Raw genomic sequence first — 10,321 nt, 5'->3', positions numbered from 1 at the left:
CGGTCAATCTCAGGTTTGGAGACTCTGCATCTGCATACCAAGCTGCAATGCCATGGCCTTCCTACAGAAAGATCTAGAAGAGGTCACAAGTAAGTGAGTGCCAAGGAAAAGCAGCAGCATAGGCCAGACAAGTGGGATGGGGGGATCTGTGGAGTATGACTGTCTCCCTGGGAGAGTCAGGGGGAAATCTGGGGGGATGACTGTCTCCCTGGGGGTGTCAGGGGAGAATCTGTGGAGGATGACTGTCTCCCTGGGGGTGTCAGGGGAGAATCTGGGAGGACGCTTGTCTCCTTGGGGGCGTCAGGGGAGAATCTGGGAGGACGCTTGTCTCCCTGGGGTTGTCAGGGGGGAATCTGGGAGGACACTTGTCTTCCTGGAGGTGTCAGGGGAGAATCTGTGGAGGATGCTTGTCTTCCTGGAGGTGTGGGAGGAGCTCTTTGCTATCTGCGGGTTTCTTAGAGTGTCTTGGGGTTCCTCTTGTGAAAAGAATTCAGAATTGTGAGCACCAAGCTAAAGAAGCAGTCTGGGTTGGGGGACCCACATGACTGGCGAGAACAGTTGCTAAACAGAAATGGGAAGACTCCAGGACAGCACTGAGCAAGCTGTGTGACTCCAGGCATGGCTCCTAGCTGCCTGGCTGGCAGACTGCTCTTGTTTAAAAAGGTCAGGCTTTGAAGTACATTGTCTATGAAGTCTCCTCAAGCCCGGAGTCCCTGGTGTCTCCAGGAACACTTTGGCCCCTTGAAGCTGAGTTCCCATGTGTATGCAAGGCTCCTCTTGCTCTGCCCTTGCCTCATCCCGTCCCCCACCTGACACCATCTGTTTTCTTACATGTCCTGATAGCCCAGGAATGTGCTTTTACATCGGAAGGTCCTCCTGTGTAAGACGAGGCTCTGCAAAGGAAAGATGCATTGATAATAAAACAACACAAATACATTCGTTCTATCCTGACATTTTTCTGCCAGCTGGGTCTTCATTTGGGGCCAGTTACATGGCTCAGAGGGTAGAGGTGCCTGCTGCAAAGCCTGAGGCGATGAGTTCTATCCCTCGAACCCACACTGTGGGAAAATAGCTGACTTCTGCCAACTGTTCTCTGACTTTCACACATACATTATGGTATAAGCACATGTTCTTACACACACACACACACAATAAATAAATAAGTAAAAATGTAATAAATTTTAATTTCAAATTATCTTTTTAAAGTATCCATGATATTAGAAATAAGTACATTTATCTATTTTAGAAAGGTTAAAAATTACCTGTAAATCCCCTCCCAAAACACTTTTTTTCTTTTTTCTTTTCTTTTATCTTTTTTTTTTTTTTTTTTTTTTTTTTTTTTTTTTTTTTTTTTGGTTTTTTGAGACAGGGTTTCTCTCTGTAGCTTTGTGCCTTTCCTCGATCTCGTTCTGTAGACCAGGCCAGCCTCGAACTCACAGAGTTCTGCATGGCTCTGCCTCCCGAGTGCTGGGATTAAAGGCGTGTACCACTACCACACGGCAGCAAAACACTTTTACATAAATCTCACTGAGTACTAGAAGAGTATCTTTTATTTTCTAATTTTTAAAAAATCTGTTGAGGCAATTGCATTCATTGTAAGATGTCTTGCATCTGAGAAGCAGTAAGAAGAGGTAAAAAGGAAAAAATAAATTGAGGCAAGGTCTTACTATGTAGCCCTGGTTGACCTGGAACTAGCTATTTAGAACAAGCTAACAAGTTAAATCATAGAGATCTACCTGCCTCTGCCTCTCAGCTGCTAGGATTAAAGGCGTGCACCCAGCTTTAAGAGAAAAGAATATATATATTGCAGTATGTACACGTAGATAGAAACGGTAATCTTTTATAAAATTGTTTCCCAAGTCAATACATCATATTTGGCCATAGAAACGTGTGCCTTGCATGGTTGTGAAAAACAAATGCAGACTTCACAGTCATTTTGCATACGCACCTGATCCTGTAAGGCACATGAAATTCAATGTAGAACCAATCTCATTGACCATCAGAACCTTGAGGAGCTGCCCAACCTGTTCACTTCATAGCATTTTATAGATCTCAAAGAGAAATCCAACATTCTATTCCCTTCATTGTTACCTCATGTTATCATAACTTCTGTGACTGCTACTGATGCATTCATAAGGACCAATTCCACCCCAGTCTCACAGAATCCAAGAGAGCTGTGTACATGTATGTCTGAGAAACTCCCAGTGCTTACAAGAGAGGTGTTAAGTAAACACATTCTTTAGTTGGGCCTGGAAATGTGTTTACATACAAACTTTCTACACAATCCTGACTGCCTCCCAGGGAGCAAGCTCCCTTCATCACAGCCAGGGCTCTCTGTAGGGCCTGCCCGCTCTTGTTTTCCAGGTCTCTAGACATGTGACTCGTTCCCTAGGAAGCTTGTTTATTTATGCTGTGATACATCATCTGTTTTCCCACTGCAAAGACTGTCTCCACTCTCATGTGAATCCAGGCTAGTTGAACTGCCCCTGACCTAGAGGTCCGTAGCTGCCCAATCCCCAGCATCTTCCAGCCACACATCTGCTTCTGCCATCTCTCATTTCCTGCCTCCCATCCTTCCCTATGTTCTAAATTCCCCGACTGCTTCTCTTGACTTTATTCCTACTATTAGTAAGTGCTTTCTTAGCACATATTAATTAATTATGGGTTTCGTTGGGACGTATTATACTGTATAACACACTTTGATCATATTCTCCCTAGATTCCTCCCTCTCTTGCCCCCTCCCACTCATGATTTCCTTCCTCTTCATTACTAATTCCCCTTTTAATTTCATGCCTTTTACTGTGAGATATTGAGTTTAATTAGGATTACTTACAGGCACATGGTGAGGGCTTATTTATAGGAGCATGAGCAACTTACCAGTGGATACATCATGAAGACAATGTCTCTCCACACCCTAAAAGCACTAACTGCCTGTACGTCCTTAGCGATGTGTGGCTCAGGTATATATTTGTGATGTTATTTTGACATATTTACATATATGAAATGGTTACTATAGCCAAACAAATTACATCCATCATCTCACAGTGAACCTTCCATCGTGTCTGAGATAAGAGTTCTTAAGATCTGTCCAGAAAATCAATGTCCAGTCCACACGTATACAGTCATCTGTAACTAGTCAGGGTCCTGAGACCACCCCTTCTTCGCTGTCAGTCAGAGAAACTCTCCCAGCCTCCCAAACCAAATGGAGAAACAAGATTGTTAAGGTCCTGCCACGGGGGGGGGGGGGGGGGGGGCACAGGAACAAAGAACAAGTCTTGCCCAATGCTCCCAGAAGCTCTCTCCATAGCCACTTGCAAGTACTGACTTTTAGGTTTAATTAGTTCTGGGACTGAGTTGGAGGCGTTGATTTGGCCGGACAATAAAGTTCACAATAAACTAGACAATACAGATTGCAATCTGGTCTCTACAGCTCTGCTCTTTCATTACAACATCACATTTGCATGCGATGAGCCATCTCTTGGACCCTGTTGCTGAGAACAGACTTACGTACACTAAGACAATCAAGAATGTGAAGTTCTTTCCTGGATTCACAATCCCCTGCTGGTTGATTATTTATGATACCCTTGATATCAAAAATATAGAACTGGGCATAGTGAAACATACCTGTGATCCCAACACCAAAGAAACTATGGCAGAAATACCACTGAGAGTTTGGAATCATCCTTGGCCATGTAATGAGATTTAGGCCAATTTGGGCTACAGAAAGAGACTCAGCCTCAAAAACATAAAAAACAAACCAAATTCTAAAATTATGATGAATTTTATCATTGGTACATGTATTTAATGGGAGAGTGTTGGATTTTCACCTCAGGCATTAGAAGTGGTTTACACAGATCACCAACACGGACTTTAGGCTTCAGGGCATCAAAGCCGAGCCTTCCTTCCCTCACGTTTCACTCCACACAAAGAAGAACAGTCATGAGCGAAGCACGGTAGTGCACACTTGTCATCCCGGCACTTGGGAGGGGGAGGCAGAAAGACAGAAATTCAGCATCATCCTCAGCTACATGGGGAGTGTGAGGCCAGAGTAGACTATAGGTGATGCTGAACATAATGAAGTAAATCTCTGCATTATGAGATATTCAAGGACACATTTTCTGCTTAGCGCTACCCGCTGTTTCAGCATTTTCTAACTTTCCAAAGTGTTTCTATATACTGAAGGAGACTTGCCAGGTCAAATTCTTTCTAAAGCTGCATTTAACATGCTATTTGAGTTAGGGGCTGAGCAGATACCAGCAGCAGCAAACTGACCTGCGAGGTTGAAACTAACTCAGCTCCAGTCCTTACCTTCTGCTTGTCATCTTCTAGAGCATCATTGAGATGACCAGCAGCCCAGAGTAAATGCAGTTGTGGAGGCTCCATCCCACCTCTTACTGATACGAAACAGCTATGTAGCGGCCAGAATCTTAAACATGGTGTCAGCGTTTTCCAGTGACTTTTCCTCTGTCTGAAGAAAGGCACATACTAAAAAGCATATATCTGGGCTGGAGAGATGTCTCAGTGATTAAGAGAGCTGGCTGCTCCTGCAGAGAACCTGGATTTGGTTCCCAGTACCCTCTTGCCTGTTGATTATTGCCTGTAAATCCAGTTCCAGGGGATCTGATAGCCTCTTCTGGTCTTTGCTGGCACTGTCTGCACATGGTGTACATACATACTCAGACATGGGCAGACACACACACACACACACACACACACACACACACACACAAGAGTATATAAATAAATATTTTAAGTTAAAAATAAAGATAATAAAAATGAATGAGTGAAAAGCAGCAATCGTCTAACACAAATCGTTGCTAAAGGATGACATGAAAATGAGAAAAGAGACATGACAGGAACTAAGCAAGAATCAATGCTGGGACATGAGGGAAATAAAGAGCACAAATCACTATTAATTAAAGCAAATTACCAAGGCAATGAAGTCATTCTTCATGGTGATGATTTGTGCTAAAGCTTTTAAAAATAGCTTTATTGAGCTGTATTACCCTTTTAAAGATGTATTTTTATTCTAATTATATGTATTCAGTTGATGCTGGTGGAATATGTGTACATGTTGGTACTCATGGAGTCTAGAAAAGGGCATTGGGTGGCGTGGAGCTGAAATTGCAGGTGGCTGAGTCACTGCATGAGTGCTGGGAATGAAATTGGGTTCCCTCCAAGAGCAGCAAGCACTCTTTGCTACCGAGCCTTCTTCTCTCCAGCCTGTTCTTTTCCTTTGAAAGTATAAACGTCAGTGATCTCAGTATATGCAGTTATGCGAGTTTCACCACTGTCTAATTTTAGAATAGTCTCATTGCCCCCCAAAGAAACCCAATATAAGAATCACTATCAATTCCCTCCCACTCCTGGAAACCACTCATTTATTTTCTGTCTCTGTGAATTAGTCTGTTTTGGACAGTTCATATAACATGTGGTCTTTTGTGACTAACTCATTTCATTAAGCATAATGTTTTCAGCATTTGTCTGTGGTAAGGCACATTCTTCACTTAACAATTCATTTCTTTTCATAGCTCCAGCAAACTTATGTCAATGTTGTGGCAAAACTGAAATTCCCAAACTTATTCCTGAGGCATTGTATTAAGTTTTTTAAATTCTGTCTAGGACAAAAATTTGGTAATTCACTGAAAAACCTTATAAAACTACAGAACTTGTCACTTGGAAATTCCATTTTCAAGAAATGATCTCAAAGAAGTAATCAGGGGAATGCTAATGAATTGGCTTTCAAGGATGGTGCTTGTAGTGTGGTACCTAATAATGAGACATTTGGAGCAAGGTGGTGCTCAGTTATCTAGGACATGTTATACAGACGATGCTGTGTCTTACTGTGGAATACTGTGCTTCCATTTGAAGTTATGTGGGAGAATGTTGTGCAGCACTTTCCTCCTAATTGAAGTGCCCCTAAGATTCTAAAGAGTCATGGTGACTCCGGAAGTAAACAACCTATAAGTCTCAGGATGTCCCTGAAATTTACCAGATGCCCAAAGCTCTTCCCTGCCCAAGTTATGTATGGAGTAAGGACTGCTGAGCAGAGGAGAGTGTCCAGGCTGGTGAGCATGTTGCGTGGAGAGCTCCAGGATGCAGGTTTCATTAGTTAACATACACCATTTCTTTGCCTATCCTTGGTCTCCACTCTTTAATGAGTATGTTAACACCACATCTCCCCAGGAAAACATACTGTAAAACTTGTACCCCTGCACTGGGGTCACAGGATTACCATAGTATGGACTATAGTCTCCTTTTCTAACAGATAATTATACACTTTCAAACTCAAATGCAAAATCTGACTACACAACAGATGTGTTTAAAAAAGTAATTCTCCAACAAATCTCACAGAGGAAAATTTAAAGTTTTGATCAGTCATGATACAGTATCTACTAACAAAAGCAACTTAGCACACAGTACATGAAATTGGATGTCAATTCCTTTAAGATCTATTTATGTGTATGTGTGTACGGACATGAGCTTATATGCACCATGCATGCTCAGGTGTCCTTGGAGGCCAGAAGATGTGGTCAGACTCCCTGGAATTGGAATTACAGGCAGTTGGGAGCTACCTGGTGTGGGTGCTGGAACCAAATCTTTGTCCACTGCAAGAGCAGCACATGCTTTTAACTGCTAAGCAATCTCTCAGCTCTGTTTCATTTTTAGAACTGAGTATTAAGAAAAAAATTTGTGTATGTAAAGAAACTGGGGAAATATATCAAGTATATGTTTATATTTAGTTTCTCTGTACTTTCTAGAACATGTTTATGATTTTAATTTTGATAAGAAAAAAATAGTACTTCAACTATTTTTTCAACTTTGTAATTCAAGAAGTGCACATTCTGCTTCTTTTAAAACCTCGTCTCTGGTCTGTAAATACAGCTTCCTAGAGAGTTAACTGTCCTTGGGATCTTTCCACTTAGAACTGACTAGCTGTACTTTTCTGTATTTCCATCCGGACTAGGCTTGTGGCTCAGCGGTAAAGGGCTTGTTTGACGTATGAGGTTCCTTCTCCCAAATGCATAAATTAAATAAAATTTTACACAGTGGGATTAAAAAACGAAAGACTCTTTTCCTCTGGGTCTCAAAAAAGTTAATACTCCCATCTTCCTAGGAGTTTGGATTTGCAGAACTTAGAGCTGTGACTTGTGGATTAACAAAATCTCATAAGTTTGTTTTATCTTTGAGTCATAGTCCCACTATGTTGGCCTCACATACATAACTCCTCTGCCTCGACCTCCCAAGTGCTGGATTACAGGCCTGAGCTACCACACCTAACCTTTTTAATCTTTTCTAAGAGTGAAGGCCTTCTAAAGCCATGCCTTCCTCTGAGAAGATGAAAGTTCAGGCATGTCTTATTTAAGCAGACAGACTGACTGCTCTGTTAAGGTAAAAACATGGGTTATAGTATTTTTCCCAGAAGATAAAGAGTTCAGCAGGATCTCGCTAAATATCATAGTATATGACTATTTTAGCCCTTTCTCTCACAGCAGGGCAACGAAGACCATTCATTAAATTATAGACTAATATCAACCACTGCAAACAGTTTGAAGAGAAGCAAGTGACTCCTTTCTATGGGACAGGACAGGTGGGGGTGGGGACGGGAGCTACACATACTTATAAAAACTCAAAATTATACTCATTCCAATTACAATTAAATGCAGTTTTTAAAAAAGATTTATTTGTTTTTATTTTATGTGCATGAGTGTTTGCCTGCATGTATAGCTGGTGGTATCCAGGAAGGCTAGAAGAGGGTGTCAGATCCCCTGGAACTATAGTTACAGGCAGTTCTGAGTCACCATGTAGATGACAGGAACCAAACTCTGGTCCTCTGGAAAAGCAGGCAGTGCTCTTAACCACTGAGCAATCTCTCCAGCACCTCAAGTCATAATTAAATAATAAATTGCCAGGCATGGTGGGCAATGCCTGTAATCTCAGCTGTGGCAAGAAGGATCTTGGCTTTCAAGGTTAAAGCGAGCCTGGGCTCCACATCAAGATCCTGTCCCAAAATAACAAAGAAATATGTAAATAAATAGAATACATTCCCTTCTTCTTCCAAAGCTTATACAAAGCAAATGTTTCCTACTGACATTTAGCTGAGAAAACCACAGTCAAGAGAGTTAAAACCAGAAAATGCATGTGGGTAATGGAAGTCAAAGACTTCAGACTCTGACTTGGGGATAAAAGCTGATGGATCTGGCCAGTAAGATGTCTCCGTGGATAAAGGCGCTTGCTCCCAAGCCTGATGACCAGAGTTTGATCCCGAGATCCACATGGTCTCTCACAAGTTGTCCTCTGGGACACATGCACACATGTGTGCAGACAGACACACTCTTAATTAATTTTAAATAGAGAAAGAGAGAGAAGTAGCTAGAGAGACGGCTCAGCGTTCCAGGGCACTTGCTGCTGGTCAAGAGGACCATAGTTCAGTTCCCAGAACCCACGTCAGTCAGCTCACAATCACCTCTAACTCCAGCTCCAGGGGATCTGACACCCCTTCTGGTCTCTGCAGTCACCCATACATGTGGCATACATTCACACAGATAATTACACATCAGTAAAAATAAATTAAATCTTTTTAAAATTAGTTCATGGATTTGAATCTATAATTCTTACTGCTGGTGTCCGGTGCTGCTGCAGCACTGTTTACAAGAATCCGCTGTGCAGTCTGAGCGTACACCATCTACAGACAAGAAAAAGCGCAATGTCTCGTCCACACAGAGATCACTTTTAAAGACAACGGCAATTATTTATAAAAACCTCTGTGAAATTATGTCTGTTTTGGGGTGACACTTTTTTTAGGGGGTTAAGTTATTGTGACTCTTTGATTTAGGCAGTAAATTACCAAAAGCAGATACACAATATAATGTGTTTTTAATGATTATACAAATGGAAAGTTCAATGACATTCAAGGAGATTATTGTGAACTCTTTCTTTCCCATTTCTTTTCTTAGCACTGAGAACTTAGCTGAGCTGCTTGAAAATACAAGCACTCAGAAGGCATGCCATCATGTGTCTACCCATCACGTGACTGTTATGAATGACACAGCCCAATGCTTCACACCAACACAGACATGAGGATAACGTCTAGTGCTAGGGAGTTTAGCATTTATCAAGGAGGTAAAGGTCCATCCAGAGTCCACACAGGCAGAGCTCGATGTACTGTGGTAGTAACTCTAAGAACGACAGGCACAGTGCTATGAGAATTAAGAGCAGGGCTTCCTGTTGTCTGTGAAGGTCAGGGGTGGCTTCCTGGAAGAGGTGATGTTTGATCTGATGTGGGAAAACAGAAAGGATGAAATTAGTCTGAGGGCCGCAATGTCGAGAAGAAGCCATGGTCCTAAGAGATGGAACAGCGTGTTTTATGGATGTTGGATCAAAGACACAGAGGAAAACAGATGAAGCTGAGAAATATTTGAGAGTGAAATCCAGAGGAGGAAGTCATGGATCAGATCAGCATGAAAAACAAAAATAAACTGTCAAAGGGTGAGTCCTTACATCCAGCAGACACCAAAGTCAGTCTCATCCACAGGGAAGTGATTGACAGCACACGATACACTGAGAGCAGAACGTTTCTTCTGTGATATTCCTCTCAGAATCTAACCAAGAGGAAAATATCAAAAACTGTAGTCAACTTGAGAAATGACTTCAAGTGGGAAGCCTCACACTTCCAAATTCCAAAACACTACAAAAGCAGCAGTTGATGAAACGGAGCGGAAGTTCCGTGTGGTGCTAAAAGGAAAACTGTAGAGAACTGCAACAGACTAGAGAGCCAGAAAGAAACCTGTGTGTGTGATCACGTGTGTTTCTATTTCCTTCCCACTTCCCCTCCTGGAGGAAGAGGGGAGACGTAGACTCAGGAAGCCCAGGAAATGTATAAGGCACAGGAAGCTCATGCAAGCTACAGGATTCACAAAGTCCTTCCTCGGGGTTATAAAAGCAGTGAACAATTGAAGAGTTACAACTCAGAAAAGTATAACTTTTTTTAATCTCCTTTTTTGTGGAGAAAGGGAGATATTGTCCAAAGCATAAGCATGCTTTCCCTGGCATTCTGGGCTTTCTCACTCCTAAAGCCCACCTCTGCCTTGTGGACTCCATGGCAATCAGGATGGCTTTCTCTCTTTCCATATCCCTTTTCCAGGCAACTGTCAAGATTTACAGCTTGCCTGTGAATGAAAAAAAGAAATAAAAAGGAAGACAAGACTGCTCCCAGGTATGGTGGAGAAGAAGGTTTATTGTAGATAAAGGGGAGAGCATAATCAGCGGCATCTGGAAGGATCCAGAGTGAACATGACCCTGAGCCCGGTCGTGTGAGGAG

The sequence above is a fragment of the Peromyscus maniculatus genome, chromosome 7, assembly GCF_049852395.1.
Source record: "Peromyscus maniculatus bairdii isolate BWxNUB_F1_BW_parent chromosome 7, HU_Pman_BW_mat_3.1, whole genome shotgun sequence".
Lineage (NCBI taxonomy): Eukaryota > Metazoa > Chordata > Mammalia > Rodentia > Cricetidae > Peromyscus > Peromyscus maniculatus.
The sequence above is the reverse complement of the archived record's forward strand: the minus strand, read 5'-3'. Positions refer to the sequence as shown.